Source organism: Motacilla alba, chromosome 1A, assembly GCF_015832195.1.
Source record: "Motacilla alba alba isolate MOTALB_02 chromosome 1A, Motacilla_alba_V1.0_pri, whole genome shotgun sequence".
NCBI classification, from domain to species: domain Eukaryota; kingdom Metazoa; phylum Chordata; class Aves; order Passeriformes; family Motacillidae; genus Motacilla; species Motacilla alba.
This window is the reverse complement of record NC_052031.1, coordinates 48,013,667-48,033,707: the sequence shown is the minus strand read 5'-3', so window position 1 is coordinate 48,033,707 and position 20,041 is coordinate 48,013,667. Positions and strand designations below refer to the sequence as shown.

Here is a 20,041-nt window from a genome sequence, read left to right as displayed (position 1 = left end):
GACCCTGGCTAGTCCCTCTGTAAAAGCCTGTCACATTACTAGATGCATTAAGAAAAGAACAGAAATGAACAAGTACGTGCATGTACACTGCCTTTAACACCAAAGCCAAACAAAGAAAGAAAAAAACCAAGAGCAACCAAACAAAACAAAACCCCCCAAGTTAACAGATGACATAAGCATTTCATGTCTGAAACAACTTGTGGTTTTCTTTTCCTGAAAAAAAATATGGATAAAGCCACCTGGAGAGACTCCTTCCTTTAAAAGAATGTTAGGACAATGCTCACACTTTTCCAGGAAACAGAACCCCAACTCCTCAGATTGGAGACTTCCTGGAAAACTTGCCTGCATTATGTTTTCATATTTAGCCATGTTTTGTGTTTGCCACGTTCAGCTGAACCCATTTAGAATTAATTTCTGTCTCTGCACTTAAGTTTTGTCCAAGTAGATCACTAAACTCACAAAAAAAAACCCAGGCACACAAATGAGATGCAGGCAACATTTGGCATCCAGTTCTTTTCCCATCTGCCTACCAAGATTATGTTTTTTACTAACATGTATGTTATCTACAGGAGACTCTATCCCTGCAGTCTTTCATCTTCTACTATCTGTGTGTGTAGGCTACAGAACACACAGGCACAAAACCACCCCACAGCACTGCATGTCTCTGCAGCCCTTTTCCTCTAACTCAAAGGCCTCTTTGTGTTGCAGCCTTGGTTCATGCAGATTGATGCACATAATAATACTACTAGAATCAAAAGGGAACTGTCAAATTGTTAATACCTCAAATTCTGTCTCTCTTCTTCTGGGAAGTCAACTTTACTGCTGTTTTAATCTTATATTTTAAGCGTCATAAGAGAGATCTGCTGTTCTGCTGAACTTCCACTTTTTTAGCATTTTAAAGACTACATCTATCACATGAATAACACTTCTATGAATGCCACACTGTGCCAATCTGTCCAGTGCAGGCTTATTATGGATAAGCTCCTCCTTTTTTTGAATTGTTGCTTTTGGTGTTTTATTAGTTTGAAGCTCTGGCCCAATTGGCTAAAATTAGGATACCTAAGGCAAGCTTCTTTCTTTTTTTTGTGTGACTTGTTGTTAAGGCAAAAAAATGAGGGGGGAGGGGAAAGGGAAAAAAACCATACATAGAAGAAAGTTATCAAGCTAAAGGTAAGAGAACATCTACTGCAACTGGCAGATGTTAAAAGCAGCTTCCCTAGATAAGCAGTGTGGGGCTCTGCAATCGGCAACATTCACGTGCCACGGAGACTGCGTGCACGCCTTGGCTACCATGTGCTTGGCATCCATCCTCTTTTCATGAAAGCAGTATTTCCATCCTGCCTCACGGGCTCAGTCTCCCACAGAATCTCAGACTCAGCTTTTAAACATGACTTTACCAAAGCTTACTCTGCATAGTCTGGACAAGATCTCAGGAAGCCTCTTCTGCATTACGTCATACAAAAACTTTAATCACTGAATGATATTCATTCTCTGTAACTCTAACAACAGGCTTGAGAACTGCTACGTTTTCAAGCTAACGTATGTCAACAATGCTGGCAAACATTCTTAAGACTTGTTCACTATTGAAAAAGAGTACTTTTAATTATATAATGAATAGAAGCAGCACAAGATGCTGTAAAAAATGCCATTAAGAACAGAGATACAGTAAAGGTCAACCAAGGCACAAATTCTTATCCCTCCATAATCTCATGCAATCATGTAACATTTATTTAGTCCAGAAGTTACATATGCTGACTCAAAACAGGGAGAACATATTTTTCTCCTTCAACTTATTATTTTTTTTTCAATCTTGGAATTTACCCTGACAAACAAATAAGAAGTTTTCATCAGGACATGACTTGCTTTGAGTATCTCACAAGGAGCCTAACTTGAGTAACATACCCAGTAGAACAGCTGCCAAAAAGAAAAAAGGCATTTCATTAATAACAGGAGTAAAAAAAGATAGAACGTGCTCCCACCCATTACATCACTGATAACTTAAGACATATAGCACATTTCCTGTCATTAATGTGCTATAAATACAGAACTATTACAATTACCACTGCAATTGCCTTTCTTAATAGTAACAGCTCTGTAAAGTGCTTACAGCTAAGTGCTATACTCTGAGCAAAACCACTGAGAATAATCCCCTGGACAAGTCTTGTTAACAAAACACATTCAAATAGATAAGGCCTTCAAAGTCTACCCCCATCCACATGTAAAAATAGTATCTGCTTTATTATTCTTTTACTGGAAGCCTTTAAAGAAAACATTTTCAGCTGGTCCATACTCCTCCTCATGCACGATCTCAAGAGGACAATGCAGCACCTGTCAACCAGAGACTACAACACAATCATATAAAACTCCATAATGCTGGTACACATCCAAAATGCTATCCCCAGCAGAAGGGACAAAGTCCTGCCACCAAGCAAGTGTTTTGTTAACAGCCACAAATTACACACATTTACAGCACTTTCCAACACACACAAGATGCAGCGTCTTCATTTATTCAAAGGGAAGGTAAGAGTCTGGCACAGCTTTCACTACTCCAGTGTCACACCTACACTCTTGCTACACGTGCATGCAGCTCTCTCAGTAAAGCTGCATGACTTTAAAGTATTTATAGCCTGTAGCTGTGGAGCCATCTAAGCATATCCATCTAGACACTGCAGACTACACTCACTAGGCTTAGCAGTTTCACTTTGCTCCAACACATTCATTTCTCCCCCAACAGCCCAGTAATCAAAATTTGCCTTCAACCTGGCAGGAACAAAGGAAACATATTACAAGCTTGTGTGGCTGATAAAAAACAACCTCACTTAGGAATCACTGCACAGAAGTCTTGAATAGGAAGAAGCAATACCCAAATCTCAGACTTATTTGTGAAACATGTGAAGTTATTTCAAGCACTGTATCAATTTACCTTCTTCATGTGAACTTATTTTTAAGCATCATGCAGATTTTCTCTCCTGTTTAATCATTTGAAACAGCCTCACAGAAATTTGTTAACATAGGAGTTCCTCAAAATATGAAGCTACTGCATTGTGACCTCGCTGTGCACAAGATCATCCAATGTTAGTCAACAGCATGTAAGCCTCTTTCAGTGGTTCCTGCGTGTGTATCAGAGTGCCCCCGAACAGTGCTGATTAACAGAACTCATCAGTACTCCCACTTCAAGACTACTCTGTGAGATGATCTTCTGCAATGTACCATGCTAGGCTTTCTTTCACAGCCACATAAATCTTTACAACTCTTTCTGCCCTGATTATCAAAGACTGGACAAATAACAGGACAGCTGCCCAGATCTCCCCACGTAACACTGATGCCAACATAGTAATGCATCACTACAGACAGCTCATAGCAAGTGAACTAAAAACCAAAATACTGAGCGGACACGCCTAATTCTTGACTATAAGCCTATAAAGGGGGAAATGAAACCACCAGCAGCTCATTCACTAGGACATAAGTGAGGTCTTTCCACTTTGTTAAATTTTCTTTAGATTTGGGTTGACTACCGTGATCCATCTGTGCAGAGAAGTCTCAGGCAGCAGTCAAATGCAATATATCTTTAGTGCTCTGTCAAAAGCCTCTCACTTCCCGGCATGCTTATCAGGAAAGAAAAGGCACTTACAGGCAGGTGATGAACAGTAAGACAGTATTTTCCATAGGCCAAAATGTACACAAAGAAGTTGGGAGGGTTGTAGAGTGTCCACAGTTCTGATTAAAATAGACTCACTTGCTAAATGCTGGGCAAGTGACAGAGATGCACTCGTACAGAGAAGTTTGCAGCCATTTCTTGCCACAACTCATACAAAATGCAAAAATCACTATTTTTGTCCTTCCTCATTCTATCTTCTTAAACTAGCAAAGAACACACATAACCAAAATAATCTCAAAAGCCAGAACCTGAGTATGAGAAATTCAGGAGTATATTTTGTAAGAAATAATGCCCATGCTCCAAACTATAGAGCCAGAAATAGAGGGAAAAAAGGATTTCCATGTACTGAGTGCCATTTCTATTGTCAAGGCCAAGTTGCTAACCCTCATTATTACAGAATTATTACTTGCACACCTGATCAATGGCTGGGAGTAGACTGACCTTGTTTCAGTTTTGAAGGAACACTGCTGCTTTTAAGAAAGGGCAAATCAGCCACCTATGCCACAAGAAGATGAATTTAAAGATCAAATCTAAGACTACATTTAACAAAGTAACAGATATAACTTATTTCTTCTACATTTGATACCTTTTTAAAAGAAAAAGGAGAATAATTAAGACTTGTTTTCAACATTATGTGTGCTATAGAAGTAAACCAAGACAGTCAGCCCTTCAAGCAGTCACCGCTTCGTCCACGCAGTAACATTCACTGCTCACTTCTTTCAGAAAGTCGTGTTTCTGGTATCATTCACCACCACACTTCCAGAGAAAACTACAGTCAGATCTGGCTCTCACCAAGCCATCACGATTTATTCTGTCAAACACTCCTTACTACACCACTCAAAGCTGAAACAGGATACGGTCACTTACCATGGAGAATGCCAGACCCTATGGAAGTAGTTAACTGAAGTATCTTGTAAAGTAGTTAAAAATTAAATTAAACCCATATTACTGCATTAATGGAAACCAAATTTTATAATTCTAAAAAATCACAGCATGTCTTAGAAACCGTATGTAGTGGTTACACACACTTAAGAACGTATTAATAACACGTATTAGCAACATATCTTGCAAATCAGTGGTAATACTGGTCTTGACAAAAAAAAAAGCCAAAAAAAACCAAGACACCAACACTTAATTTTGTCCTTCCTAGTTAAAACTTTTATCAAAAAATTCCTCAAATGAGCTACAGCTTGGCCAAGTGGATGGTAACTAGCTTCCATCATCTCACAGACACACTATACCTTCTTTACCAAAATGTCTGTACAGCTTTTCAGAAAGTCATTATGGATTGAGCTCAAATCCAAACAATTCAGGAAATGGTTCTCACAGAATGGGTGAGGAACAGATGAGCGTGGCAGAAGGAGCACAGTGAGCTTTGTCAGTTGAGAGAGGGGAATGCTCTGGAGATTATTGTGCTAGATAAAATCTACATTCACATCTTTTTCCATACATTTCCTTAACTGACCACAGAAAAAGCCCAACCACAGTAAGCCTGAGTCAGAGTACCTTCCTATCTCACAGGGGAGATGTGAGCAGACACATTCAGAGCATTCAACTGCTATAATAAAAGGCATCATGTAAAAAAAGATGACAAAAAATAATCAAATTTTGCATGTGGCTATTACTTGGCTGCTACTTTCTTCCCTCACATCCAAAATATTTTTCTAAAGAAACATTTCTATAACACCAAGAAATACACAGACAATTCCACATCTGCAAGTTTTCCTTACTCACTAAGTGAGAAAAACTAAAATACCATCTCCAGCTTAGCTTTGCACTTTTAGTGAAAGCGTACTGTTAAATTCATATTCCTAAACATGAAGAAGAAATTTGACAAGAACAACTTCTGTTGTAAGCCAGTATTTAAGTTGTAGTACTGTGAAAACATGTATTTCTGGAAATATAACAAATTATCAAAGTTCAGCAGAGTTTTGGCTGATGGTATGTATCTGATTTTATTATTATGCCATTGGTTCTCAGTCTCAATCAACAGCACAGATGCACTTAAATAGCTTTCAAAAATCTACCAACCTCTCATTGAAAGTTATCCATCCAAATTTTTAACAGACACTGCTATTTTAATAAGAATCTATGCAAATCAGTCAGATTCCATTTCATGTCAATGATTAAAACAACAAATTTGGACCCACACATAGGGTCAAGTCTTCTCTAGCCCAGCTGAGGAGGTCTGGCCTTCTCTGTGGTGTTACCACAGACATTCACGAGCAGGTCAGATCAGGGAACTGACACGCTCAAGAAAATTCTGTGAGAGAGAAAAGCCATTTCTGGCCTGACAGATCCATTCACTGTATCATGACACAAACATCTGTACCAGCAAAACAGACACAGCAGGAACTGTTTTAAGTGGCGTGGCTACTGAAGGGCACTTGAAATCAGGAGCTTGTATTTAAAAGGCTCTTGGTCTTTACACAATAGTTGAACTACCCTTCCTAACACCAAAATGAAAATAATACTGAACCCTCAGCTCATCTTATTTTTCCTTTTCTCCAAGCTGCAGATCAGCTGATTGCACATCGTAATCCACCTCACTAGTCCTCCAAAAATTCTGGCAATTCATCACTTCATTACATACCTCTTATTGCAAATTGCCCTGTGTCCATACCCTCTGTGTCTTCAAGCAGTTAAACATGATATCTGCTCTGGCAGTACAGCAAAATCTGAACATCCACTTCAAGAACCACTTCTGATCTGCTTCTCCTCAGACATGCAAGACAGGAAGCTCAGCAGAGGCATCACAACTCTCACTAAACTTTCACCTTTCAGTTACAAAACAATGAAAAGGAGATGTCAATTATTAATTGCAAGAGCAAAACAGTAAAGTGAAAGCAGTGCTGTCAGGTTATATCTGCCCAAGCTCCCACTTTCTGTGCAGAAATTTATCCAGTAGCTAAAACACTCAGAACTATACAGTGGAGGAAATTAAAGCCTACCATCTCAACACATTATTTTTAATCAACTTCTGTCATTTTTCATACTAAGCTCTAGGCCCAGCCTTGATGACAAGTTACTAAGATGGATACTTATAAGGGTCATACTAAATAGTACCTGTAATGTGTCTGTCTTTTCTATTCAACATAGTCTATACAATTAAATATTTTTTATTCTTTTTTTACACTGTCTGGTGCAATGAGCCTGTAACTAAGACTCCTGGGAACTCCTCAAGGCAAATGAAGTAAATTGACATAAAATCTGTATCACTTATGTGCGAATATTGCTACAATAGAGGCTATGCACTGTACACAAGAATTATATCCATTGATTAGGATAAAACCATTGAAGATAACACCACCTATTTACATTATAGGCAGTAACATTAAAATCAGGTAGAAATAGAACCTTGATCTACCTAAACTAACAAATTAAAGAATTACTGTTCAATTGCAGAAAAGCTGTACTCAAATTTACACCTTCCAATCATCTTACAGATAGTTTTTGTTCCTTTAAGGTAAAACAAAAAATTTCACTTTAACACTTTCAATTTTCACTAGCCAAGGTTATCATTCTTCCTATTAATTCAGCACTTCATACCTCTAAATCAATGCAGACTTAAGAGGAATTTGAACATGGAAGGTCTGCAAATACTACTGCTATGGCACACTTCAAAAGAAAATACAGTCAAGGCCATATCAAGTTTACTGATAAAACAAATTGGAGAGAAACCTTATTTTTCCCAAACATAAGAACTGTTTGAACTTGTCTCAAAAAAAAAAAAAAAAAATTCAAAGCATTTGTAAGATTTTCACACTAGAAAAACAAGAACCTTTTCTTTGCCTAACATTTCTCCTTGTCTCCTACAACCTATGTCCTCTAAATTCTTTGCTCATTTCTCCACACTTCAGATTCCACAGCATCTGCCTCATGCTGGAGCCACAAACTGAAGCAGACACATTCTTACAGTCAGCTTTGTCTTCTGAGACTAACAGGGAGTGACTAAGACTACGGCCACACTTACATGGAGACAGGAGAAACAGTTCCGATTAACACAAAATAACTCTATACATTTAAATAATTCAACAAACAGACTACTTCAGGGGTGGGACTATTTTAAGGAGGTCCTCCCCCTTCCTATCTACTCGTCCCCACCCCTGCAGGCGTCCTTTGAAATTTTCAGATTGGACCAGTTTCTTGAACCACCTCATTATGCATCCCCACTGCAGCTCCACTGGTATAACCAACAGACAGATGAGGAGAGAGAGAGAAGGCAGCACAAAGCAGTGTTGTAGCAAACAGCTCACAACTCCCGAGCTTTATACTTAGCCTTGGCCCAAAGCACTTCAATTGGTTCGCTCTCACCAGCTCCCCACTGAGTCAAAACCTTTCAGAAGCAATCTTTCTATGTCAACTTTATGCATATAAAGCGATTGAACTTCTAACACACCTCAGTTAGAAGTCTGAAAAACCTAGGTTTTAAACTCAAGCCACTGTAACCAACAAACTCCACACTTCCAAGTTTTGTTGCACAGCCAAAGGCAGGGAACATGAACAGCCGTCAGACCACACCACAGGCACAAAATTAACTCCAATGAGCATAAGCAGTTCACAGAAATTAACAACCTACAACTAGAGATCTTCTCACAACCAGGTTTTAAAGCCTTCTCCTTCCCCAGAGGATTTCTGTATCACCACAGTGATAGTGTCAGGAGTGTTTGAAGCTGGAAAGCCCATGGACAAAGCTTCCACTGCATGCATTCCAAATCATATCCTAGAGGATACACTCTTAAGAAAGTCAGCAGTTGAAAAGAAAAAGGAGAGATGAATCCAAAACCAGAGCAGAAAAAAAAGCCTCTGTAAATACTGACTAGTGGAGGATAACAAAGATACTCCACTCGGAGCATAATTTTTGGAAATGCTAGAGTTAACATTTGAAAGTAGGACAGAGGGAGTTTAGACGGTGCACTACTCTCAGAATCAGTCCCATCATTCTCTTAAACTTAAGTTCTCACACTCCTGCAGTCATTCATCTTGTGCACCAGGGAGGAGATAAAAACAAAACCAGAAGACTCCCCTGTTTCTGTCTCCAACTCTCTCCTCACATGAGGAGGCTAAATAAAGAGGTACAATTAACATAAACCATGCACAATGGATAACATATAACCATTTCATAATGCTAATGTAGTCCTAGTGTTCTATCACAAAAAAAGGAGGACTAGATCTCTTTTCACCCCTGCTCTATAACATCCCAAATTTCTATAAAAATGAAGTTTGCTACCTTGTTTCAGCTACAAAGATGGCAACTAAATGACTTTCACCTTGAGAAAGTCATTGGCCCTGATTTAATTCTTCAAGTCCTGTTAACCAACTGACCAAAAGGACCTTACTCCTGAGCTTAATCCAGAAAGGCAATGCACATAGAGCCAAAATTCCATGAGTAAACACAGACCAACAAAGACTTTATAAACATTACAGTTCTGTGGATAAGCAAAGATGTTTATTTCCTAAATCCTCCTCCCTTCCACTTTCAGGAACTCCCTAATGCTGTTTCTCACTGAGTTAAGAGATGTGCTTTCGCTGGTGAGTCTGACCCAGGTTTACTAAAGTTTTCTTTTTCTGCCAGCTTTAACAGGGTTTTCACTATGCTGCAGAGTATACATATAATTAACCTCTTCTCCTCTCCTTGCTATTTTCAGCAGCTCTCTTATATATACACCCCCCCTTTGGTTTTCCATCAATTCCACCTTTCAAACACAAAACAAGCTGTATTCCTGCAAGGCAAAAAGACAAGGAAATGAACGAAATGAACACAAGTCGAATTTCTATATCACAAATGCAGGATACAACCACCATTGAAATAAAAAGGTACTCACCAAGCAATTCACAAGCAAGAACACAGTTTTGTCTCTATAACCAGAATACAAGAGACACCTATTATAGAAAAGGTGAAAGACACCAAAGGTAGACAAGTACACAGAGCAAAAGAAAAAAAGGCCAGAACGCAAGAATCCCTGCTCTCCAAAGTAAATATTATATTAGTCAAAGTCAGAACTGCAAAGGTGCAGAATACCACACTGCAGTGGACTCCCAGCTCATCACCAAAACCAGTGCCCTACCACAGCTGGCAAACAAACAATTCTGCAGCAGAGTTCTCTTTATGCACTCTCAGAGTAACATGGTATGAGATGCTTCTCCCTTCCATCTAAATCACTGCATTTTAATGGAGATAAGAACAGCACAGTTCAGTTTTCTCATGCAAAATAAAAAGTGTCACTTAGGAGCAATTCTCAGTTATGCTCCTGCTACTTCCGCTCTCCAACACTACAGAAAAGAATCCGCCACTCACTCAGCAATGCCCTGCAATACAAAGACAATCTGCTACCTCCTTCTGTAACAATTCTGCCCAACCCATTTAATTTACTGCCTGCTAAGCATCTATTGTTATTATCCTCATCAAGACCTATCTAAAAGACCGATTTTATCTAGCAACACACACAAGGTATGGTCAGGATCAAGAATATCAGAAAATCAGACGTACACGTTTCATGCTAAAATGTTGATAAGGGAGGGAAGAGAAACCTCCCCCATCTCCACACATGAAGTGAAATAGAGAAAACTTACAGTGGGCAAACCAACTCACACAACATGACAGAACACTGTGGAATTCATTCTTTTCCCCCTGAATGCAAGATGAGAAACAAAAGAGAAAGACATGGTTTATAGCATCATGGAATTCACTGGCTTGTAAAGACCTTGAATATTATCAAATCCAACCCCTCTTATAGAATCAACAAAGCCACCACAAAACCATGTCCTTAACCACAACATCTACACATCTTTTTAAATACCTCCAGGGATGGCGACCCCACCACTTTGCTGGAGAACCTGTTCAAATGTTTGACTTCTTCAGGTAAAATATATTTCTTCATACTGAATCTAAACCTCCGCTGGCACAACTTGAGGCCATCTCCTCCTGTCCTATTGCTTGTGACTTGGGACAAGAGACTGAACTATACCTGGCTACAGCCTCCTTCCAGGTCATGTAGAGAGTGATAAGGTCTTCTCTGAGTCTCCTTTTCTCCAGGCTAAACAACCCCAGCTCCCCAGCTGCTCCTCCTAAGATTTGTGCTCCAGACCCTTCACCAGCTCCATTGCCTTTCTCTGGATGCCCTCCAGCCCCTCAATGTCCTTCTTGTACAGAGGGGCTTAAAGCTGGACACAGGATTCAAGGGGCCTCACAAGCGTACAGGGGCTGGCCACACTGTATCTGATAGGAGCCATTTTGCCACTGGCCTTTTTGGCCACCTGGGCTCCCACACTGGCTCTTGCTCAGCTGCTGTCAATCCACTGAGTTGCTTTCTAGCCACTCCGCCCCCAGTCTGCAGCACTGCACGGTGCTGTTGCGAGCCAAGCGCAGGACCTGGCACTTGGCCTTGTTGAACCTCATACCACTGGCCTTGGTCCAGCAACCCAGTCTGACCAGATCCCTCTGCAGAGCCTTCCTGCGCTCCACCAATCAACACTCCTGCATGGCTTGGTGTCATCTGCAAACTGGCCGAGGGTGCACTCAATTCCTCACTCAGATCATCAACAAAGACAATAAACAGGATTGCCCCCAGTACAGAGCCCTGGGGAACACAACTCACGACCGGCCCGTCAGCTGGATATACAACTCCATCCTCGCTGCTCTGAGACTGGCCATTCAGCCAGGTTTTCACCCAGCAAACAGGGCACCCCTGCAGGCCATGAACAGACAGCTTGTCCAGAAGAATGTGTCTGGGGAAACACTATCAAAAGCTTCACTAAGGTCCAGCTAGGCAACACCCACAGCCTTTCCCTCATTCAGGTTACCTTCTTGCGGAAGGAGATCAGGTTGGTCAAGTAGGACTTGACTTTCCTGAACACGTGCTCACTAGACCTGGATGAACCCTGCATGCCACACGGTGGCACTTAAGGTCTGTTCCACTACGCTCCTTGGCACAGAGTCAGGCTGACAGACCTGCAGAGCCCTAGATCCTCCTTCCAGCCCTTACTGTAGGTGACCACCAGGTTTGCCAACTTCTAATCACTTGGGACCTCCCCAGGTAGCTGGGACTGCTGATAGAAAGCAGCTCAGGGAGCACTTCTGCCAAGTCCATCTGTACCTGTAAGTGGTGTAGTAGGGTCACTGACCATTTTCCCTTGGATTACAGGAGCTTCTTTCGTCTCCTTATCCTTGTCTTCCAGCTCTGGGGACTGGATACCCAGGGAACAACTGGTCTTACTATTACATACTGAGGCAGAAAAGGCATTACGGACCTCAATCTTTTCCTCATTCTTTGTCACTTTGTTTCCCACACATCCAATGAACTACTCTCTTCAGCCCTTCTTCTGTTGCTTATGTATGTTATAGAAACATTTTTATTGTCTTTCATGGTAGCAGCCAGACTAAGTTCTAGTTAGGTTTTGGACTTGTAATTTTCTTTCCGTGTAACCTCACAACATCCCTGTAATCATCCTGAGTTTAACGCCCCCTGGTTCAAAGGTTGTCTCTTTTTTATTTTCCCCAAGTTCCAGCCAAAGCTCTCTGTTCAGACAGACCAGTCTTCCCTGCTGGCTTATCTATCAGCCCATGGTGACAGCCTGCTCCTGCACTTTTAAGATTTCCTTCTTGAAGAATGTCCAACCTTCCTCTGCCCTTCACGAATGCCTTCCAAGGGGCCCTATCAACTAGGCTCCTGAACAGGCCAGACTCCCTGCTCCCTGAAGTCCAGCGTGGAAGTTCTGCTGACTCCTTACTTCCCCAAGAACTGAAAACTATCCTTGCATGATTGCTCTGCCCAGGATGTTCTCTGACCACCACATGATCCAACAGCCCTTCTCTGTTCACAAACCACAGGTCCAGCAGGTGCCTTCCCTAGTTTTCCACCTCATCATTTGTGTCAGGGGACACACACTCCAGGAGCCTCCCACACTGTTTCTACCCTGATGTTCTGTATTTCCAGCAGAAAACATAATGCTAATCACACAGCATTCCCTACATTTACATTAATTTTTTTTTAAAAATCGCATATAGCATTTCCACTATTCCAGAACATCTGCACACAGAAAACACTGTTAAACAAATCAAATCCCAGGGAAATTCAAGAGTATCCAGGCATAAGACCGAAGGTAACAGCAAACTGCACATATCAAATTGAAGGTTGATTAACAACATTTCATTATGGTGTACGAAGGTTTATGCCTATTCTGGCAAGTATGACAGCACATATTTTTCTTTCAGCTAGTAAGTTTTAGGTATGTTTTTCCCAGTCATCAGTGATGCTATACATGGACACAAGCCATCCAGTTAGCTTTGCTAATACCAAGTCTTTAGATCAGTTAAAAGCTGTTAAAAAGACACTCTGCAGCATCTAATTTTACAAGGAAAGTGATATGAACAATACTTCCAATAAACTGTACTAAAGCATAGCAGCTCCCTGTACAATTTTTAGGTAAGTACTGAGCTCTTATCAGAGCTCATCAGAGGGTTCTGTTTAGGATTTGCAATTTACTAGCAATTAGATCACTGAGTTCATACGAGTAAAATACTACAAAATAAGTCATCGTATTCCAGCACAGAATACACAATTAATTCCATACACGGTTATTGGTATGAACGCAGGCATGCTGTGTGCTTGTAATGAAGAAGTAGAGGGAAAGAAAATAATTTTCACAGCTTTTTTTTCTATTTGTTGCATCACAATTCAGGCAAGAAATAATGGCCTTCGTAAATGGAGAGCAGGTCAAATCTCAAGGGACTCAAGGCAGGGCTCCCTGACAAAGAACCTGGTAACACTTTTTCCCCTCTTCCAATACCATCACAGGTTACAAAGACTGTGCTAAAAGAGAAATACAAAAAGCACTGGAGAAAACACAAGCATATTCACTGTCAGCAGGCTGAGCTGACAAGAGGATGCTTGCACTTTTGGCTACCACTGCTTAGCTCCATTCTTGGGGAATCACTGGTAAGAGGCAAGAAGAAACAGGAGTCTTACTGCAAGATTACTGCTCTGTTGTAACCAAAACTGGAAGTTTGACTGCTTGTGCTGTTGCTCATGAAGGCAGCAAGAAGAAGTTCAAGAGTTGGTAAAATGCAATTCTACTTTTTTTTGTCTTCAAAGGCAATCAGGCAGCAAAGCACAGAACACCCAGAACAGAGCTTATCCTCCAACAGGGCCAAACAGAATCCACTGTTGACTACATGTAAGTCTTGATTTTTGAGTCTTTGGGTCTCGCTTTTTATTTCTGCCCTTTCCTGTTCTTAAAACGAAAGGAAACCCATGTACATGCATAATGAAGAATGCCACATGCTTTGCCAAGTGACCCCAAACAAATCAATACGTATCTTAGTGGTGAGCACCACTGGAAAGGCTCCGCTGAAGCAATCGAGGCATGGTACAGCCAGACACCAGTGTGATGCAGATGCACCAGCAGTGCCGTACGTGGCTGAAGGCATCTTCAATTTTCCCAGTTCAGTCAAGACTCAAGACTAGTCAAGAACCGTCAGGAATGAGACCCAAGCAATAAGAATAACTGAACCACCTTTTTCTCCCCCTTTTTTAAGTAAGAAAAGTTTGATAGGAACAGAATTGAACATCAGTATCACACTACAGAAATGGCCTCTCCTGCGTGATTTTAGAGAAGTATACACCTCTGCTTATGTTTGTGTACTCTACCAGTAACACTAAACGCTTTTCTACAATAAAGAAAATTCTACATAGCATATCAACACTAGGAGAAGTGGGTTTAAACACTTAATACTGCCTTTATTTTTGATTTTAGATGTCCAAAAGCTAACCAGAAATTAAAATGTTATTTTGAAAGAGATTTCACCAAAAGCAGCAATGAAAAACATCTTTTGCTACCAAACTGCAGTTTTATTTTCTTGAATGGGAAGAGTTGGTTGGTCTCAGTCCAGTCTCCACTAACAAATCAGTTAGTTGGCTCTTCAGAAACTGCCATCCATAATCTTCCCCATTTCAGAGGCCTACCATGGGATTAAGTAACACAAATTCTCACACAGCCAGTTAAGGCACACTCTGAAGTCTGAGAAGCCGCACTGACAAAAGCGTTACTAAATCCTTGTAACTTAGAAAAACTCAGGTTCCCAAAACGTGAGCGTAAAACCTTTCGTAAGTATAAAATGTAACTGAACAAGGTATGAAAAAATAAACGCATGCTTTAATTAAAAACTGTCCCACCCAAACAGCGATCTGGCATGTCCTGTGTCAAAAGGCAAGATACACGTAAACCAGCTATAAACTCTAAAATATCCTCATCTCAAATTATAGGGAAGCCAAGGAAGCAGCATGAAATTATTCAAGTTTATTACAACTTATGCCCTCACTCCAGATAGCAGCATGCCAAGCTGTCGAATAGCAACAGGACACGTTCCAAGAGCAGCACTGTTGCCATCTTGCTGCGCCCGATGGGTGGGTTAGTTAAACACGGCCTAAAGAGGGAGAAAGGGGGTGTGCAATTATTTGCTTTTCAACATTGTCCTAAGAGCCCAAAAAGGTTGTCTTTGCACACATTTCCACAACAGGAAGTGGGAGAGGGGAAAAAACCCCTCAAAATCCTACACATTTCACTCTTTGTCCTACAAACTTTATATATGTATCAATCACAGAACCATTAAGAATGTTTTTACTCACACTCTGAGTACCCTTTAAAATGTAGCAAACAGGTTATTAACAACCTATCTCTTCAGTGGAAGATTAAGGAAGCTTCTGACAATAAAAAGAGATCTCCTTTACAACTAATACACAAACAAGTTCTCTTTCATTTAAATAATCTTCACTTCTTATATAAGCATTATAGAAACATATTTACTCCTTTAATAAAAGTTCACTTCAAGCTAGTTTTACATAGCATTAGTAACAAAGAAAAGAAACGACAACAAAACCAGAATTCCTGATCTCCCATCAAAGTCACAAACAATAAAGCTGCTCCTACAGCTTCCAAACAGGAAACCATGCCTACCTGCCCCAGGCTGCAAAGATACAGGAAAGTAGAGGTTTCAGCAAAAAGCCATGTTTCATCAATCCCAAAACTTCTGAAAACTGATTTAAAGCTCAAAACCCAAATTGTGTCAAAACACACACAATTCTACTAGAAAGGATGCTAACAGACTTAAAGCTAAGTAATCTGAAGAATACCAAAGCAGCAAAAAAGTCCAACAACTTCCCCCTAGACACGTCAACCTATCAATACAAAGTCCAAAAGCTATCCCAAAACTAAAAGATTTGAAAGAGTACAATAGGAAAGAAGCATTTTTTATATAAAAATGTTGCCATACTTTTCACTCAAATGGCATAGTAACTTGCTTGTTAATTTAACAAGAATACAGGATATGCATTTCATGTACCAGCAATTTACAGAAATGAGGAATGACTATCCTCCCCTCCTTGTAGCATTAACAAAGTTCAGGAGACAGATGACTGAGCAAATAAATCTTTTTCCTTTTCTTAACAGGAATTCTCTCTGCAGTAATGCAGCTGCCCTTTTAAATGCCAGTGGAACCTAATATTAAGGTTAAATAATACAGCTTCAAACAACTCAAAGCGAAATAACATGGTACCCTATTTAAAGATGTGGATTTAAAGAAAAAAAACCCAAACAAAGAAACAAACAAACAAAAAACCCAACCAGAAACAGTTCAGCCAAATTAAAACTCAAATAACAGTACTAAAAATTGTTTATCACATACACTTAACCAAATACACTTGGTTAGGCTACGTAACACCCATTAAGCCCCAAAAAACAAGCATATCTGACAAAAGAAGTCTAGAAAACGTGTAAAAGAAATCAGCTCTTCTTGAATTGAGTTCAGCCAATGTGCTACAAACCTAACCCAGAAGCTGCTGCATCTCCATCATCCAGTCACTTCATTGTTCTGTAAAATCTGAGCAGAGGTGATCCAACTGCTCCATGCACATCTATTGGTCAGGAAGCCTGCTAAAAATCATACTCTCCCAAGAATTACCCATGCATGCAGCAACAGATGGCAACAAGCGGCACAGACATGAATAGCCTTCAAAATGCTAACCTAAACACAGAAAGCTCTGAAACTCGATCCCCTCACAGGTGTACCTCTCCTTTTTATTGTGTTTTCAAAGGAAGACTTAAAAAACACGGAACGGCGCAGAAAACAACGCTACAATTTAATCAAACTGCCTGCCCTTTTAATGAAGGAAAAGGCAGCATGCGCAAGAAAGGATTCTGGTGGAGCCAAATCTACCCGGAGAGACAGTCACTTGTTGATTCACACACAAACGTGCTCTTATTTTCAGGTTAATAACAGAGCCCCAGTACCATTAGGCAGCTCTGATACATAGGTTAGAACACTTATGTTACATAACTTTCTCTTACTCCTTCCCTCAAGGCAGGAAAAATAACTTCCAACTGCAGCCCTAAACACAACTTCCAGCAAGGTAAGCACCATTAAGAAAAGACAAAGTGATGCTCACAGCAGCCCAAACACATTATATATCCTGATTATCTCCGCCGATAAGCAACGGCTACGTTGAACCTCCGAAAAGCAGAGAGGCATTACAAACCTCAAGCACTCCCAACACAGCCTGTCCACCTACTACAATCTGAGCACCGTGCATCCATCTTCTCCGACAGTTTTACTCGTTTATCTCTTCCAAGAAAACACCAAATGCCACAAAAACTTCACAATTCTTGCAAAAAAAACATTCTTCCGGGACAGGAAAACAGGTGGGCACCCCACCAGGTAGCAAGAGAGCGTCTTCAAACACATGTAAACAAACATTTTTATTTTTATTTTAGAGAAAAAATAAAAATAAAAAAAGGGGGGAGGGAGAAGGAGAAGGTTAAACTTCCCAGGAACCCCTTCACAAGCCCCCTCGTACCCAGCGCTCACCCTCCAACTCACGGATGAGACCCTCACATCCCCTCCCACACTCCCAGGCGACATCAGCTTCCCCCACCAGGAGCTCGCACTCCCTCCCCAGGCCTCCCCCGCACACCGACACAGCCCGGGCGAGCACGGCCTCCCCTTACCTGAGACCCCCGCCCGCCGCCGTGCCCGGCGCCCTCCGCCGCGGCGGGCGGGGCGGGCGGGGCGGGGGCGGCTCAGCAGCCGGGGCGGCGGGGCCGGGGGGCGGGCGGGGGCGCGGGGGCGTCCGGTTCCATCCTCCTCCCCTCACTCACACCTCACACACACACAGGAAATAACACGGGGTCACCTGACCCGCGGCAGCCAATGGCGGCGGCCGGCGGTGGAGCCAGCGCGCGCGCCAGCGGGAACGGCGGCGCGAGGCGGCGGGTCCCGGCCGGGCGAGGGAGGGATGGAGGGGAGGGGGAGCGCGTGCGCGCGCGCCCCCGCGTGCAGGGACGTGTCTTCGCGCGCGCGCGCGCGCGCGCGGAGGTGGGGGGGGGCGCGTGAGGGAGCCGCCGCCCCTCCCACCACCACGCGCCCACTTAAAGGAGCCGCGCGCCGCCCCCCCCAACACGTCCCGCGCGCTCGGAGCACGTGGGCGAGGCGCGGCCGGTGCGCGTGCTGCCCCACCCCGCCCCTGCGGAGGGCAGCGGGACGCGCGGCCCCCGCGGCAGGCACCGGCGCAGCTCGCGTCTCCCTCTCCCCGTAAATCAACACCGCCCCTCTCCACCCCCCCGCCACCCTCCCCCTCCCCCAAGTAATTTTAAGAACTGGCTTTGCTCCGTTTGCCCACTTGTCTCCGCCCGGCCTCCCCGCCAGGTGCGGCGCGTACCGCGACGGCCGAGCCCTGAGGCGGCCCGGAGCCCTGGAGCACACCCCGGGGCGGCAATCGGACCGTACGGCGGGGCTGGGCGGGCCCCGAATCGGAGGTGCCTCAGCAGGCGCGGGGACCTCAGGAAACAACATGGAGGCGGCGGTGCCCGGGCTCTCCTGCCCCCGCGGCCCGCCCGGCCGCGCCCCGCCAGCCCAGAGCCCCTCGGGCCATCTGAAGTGGCACTGCCAGCCCTCCGAGTCCCCACTGGCTTTGCATTTGGGAGTCCGGGGTGTCTCGTTGCGCTCCTGCGCTGGAGAGATAATTAAGCTTTTTTCAGACCGTTCACGAGTTTTGGCGTTTGGGAGCAAGAGGGCAAGGAGGCTGGTGGATGGGGCAGCTGTAGAGCAAGGATGCAGTGCCTGTCAAATCATCGCCTCCTTCATTGAAGCCCGTATGCCAGCAAAGGAAGCTCTGTATGACATTACAGTTTCCTCCATCTGCCACTCAGAACATTTCACGTGAAAACGCAGTAGGGCTGGCAGTCTGTGAAGCTCTTAAGTGCTGGGCAGAGAAAGCTCAAGCAGCATTTAAAACTTGCTTTGCCAGGAACTTTACTGAGCAGATATGACACTGTCAATAACTGCCCTGTTTCCCAAGCTTTGTTTCCCAGATCCTCAGCAAGCCGTATTCCGAGAGTAGGCCTCTGCTCAGAGCTCATCCAAACAAAAGGCAATGAACTGCTGAGGACTGTGTTGTAAGCACAGCCAGTTGACAACTTCACTGATGGCTGCTCCACAGGTGATTCGCTTTTTATGAAAAATAAATACAAACCACCACATCTCATACCACACATTATCTGTCAAAAATAATTTGGAGGCTGGCTGAAATTCCATCTAGATAAGCCTAAAATGATGCCAGTAGTCTGGGGAAAACAACTAGTGCAGATAACACTTACATGGGCTTCTACCATTTGTCTTTCAAGTTAACAATTTGTGGGTGTTAGGGACTCCCCAGCTGCTGGTCAGGCAACCGTGCACCTGGAGCATCTAGGAAAGGCTTGCCCGCTCCTCTGCTCACTCGTCTTGGAACTCGAGAGGCACTGGCTCCTTTCTGAGGAGAGTCTACTGTTGTGATCTATGCCTTGTCTCCTCCAGATGAGAATATTGCGATGCGCTCCGCATCATCTCCCTGGAAATTGCAGCCGGAGCACAGAGGCGCTGCCTTACTGCGAGCTCTCGTAGTGCTGTACGCCCTGCTCTCCTGGGCACTGGCTGCCCGTTCACAGGTGCTGTTTCAGGCACGCTGCTTCGCTCACACGAGGTGGAGGTCATCGCTTCCTTCGCCTGGAGAAGAGGCTCCGACAGCACATTCACCGTAACAAACTGCGAGGTTGCTCTCGTCAGAAACAGCCTTAATCTTGTTGACTGCCACGGCATGCTAAGAGCTTGGTTAGAGCAGCATTCCCCCTGGGGATCCAGGACTGTGATAAAAGCTGTAATGGGGTGGGGGAACTCGATAAGATTTTTATAATTTGGTTTTCCATTATCTGTTTTCTGATTTTGAAATGAAGCATCAATTGAGGTCAATCCTTTATGTAGATTTATAAGGTAGGAGTGCTTAGAGCACTCTAACTAAAGCTAAACTAAAACTTACCTTAAGGTAAAAACCCTTTGGTATATAAAAAAAACAT

At 43.0% G+C, this 20,041-nt stretch overlaps 1 protein-coding gene across 8 annotated transcripts in view; it reads right to left on the bottom strand.

Moving 5' to 3' along the window:
- Positions 1-20,041, bottom strand: part of TCF20 (transcription factor 20) — a 130,946-nt gene that overhangs the window by 48,611 nt on the left and 62,294 nt on the right. Inside the window, exon 3 of one of the 8 annotated variants that reach the window (XM_038152966.1) lies at positions 18,370-19,843. The exons of 6 other annotated variants lie outside the window; for them this stretch is intronic. The gene's annotated coding sequence lies outside the window, so the exon portion shown is untranslated. Of the gene's footprint in view, positions 1-17,659; positions 17,922-18,369; positions 19,844-20,041 lie in introns of those variants that run through there. One more of the 8 variants, XM_038152967.1, reaches the window with a different exon arrangement.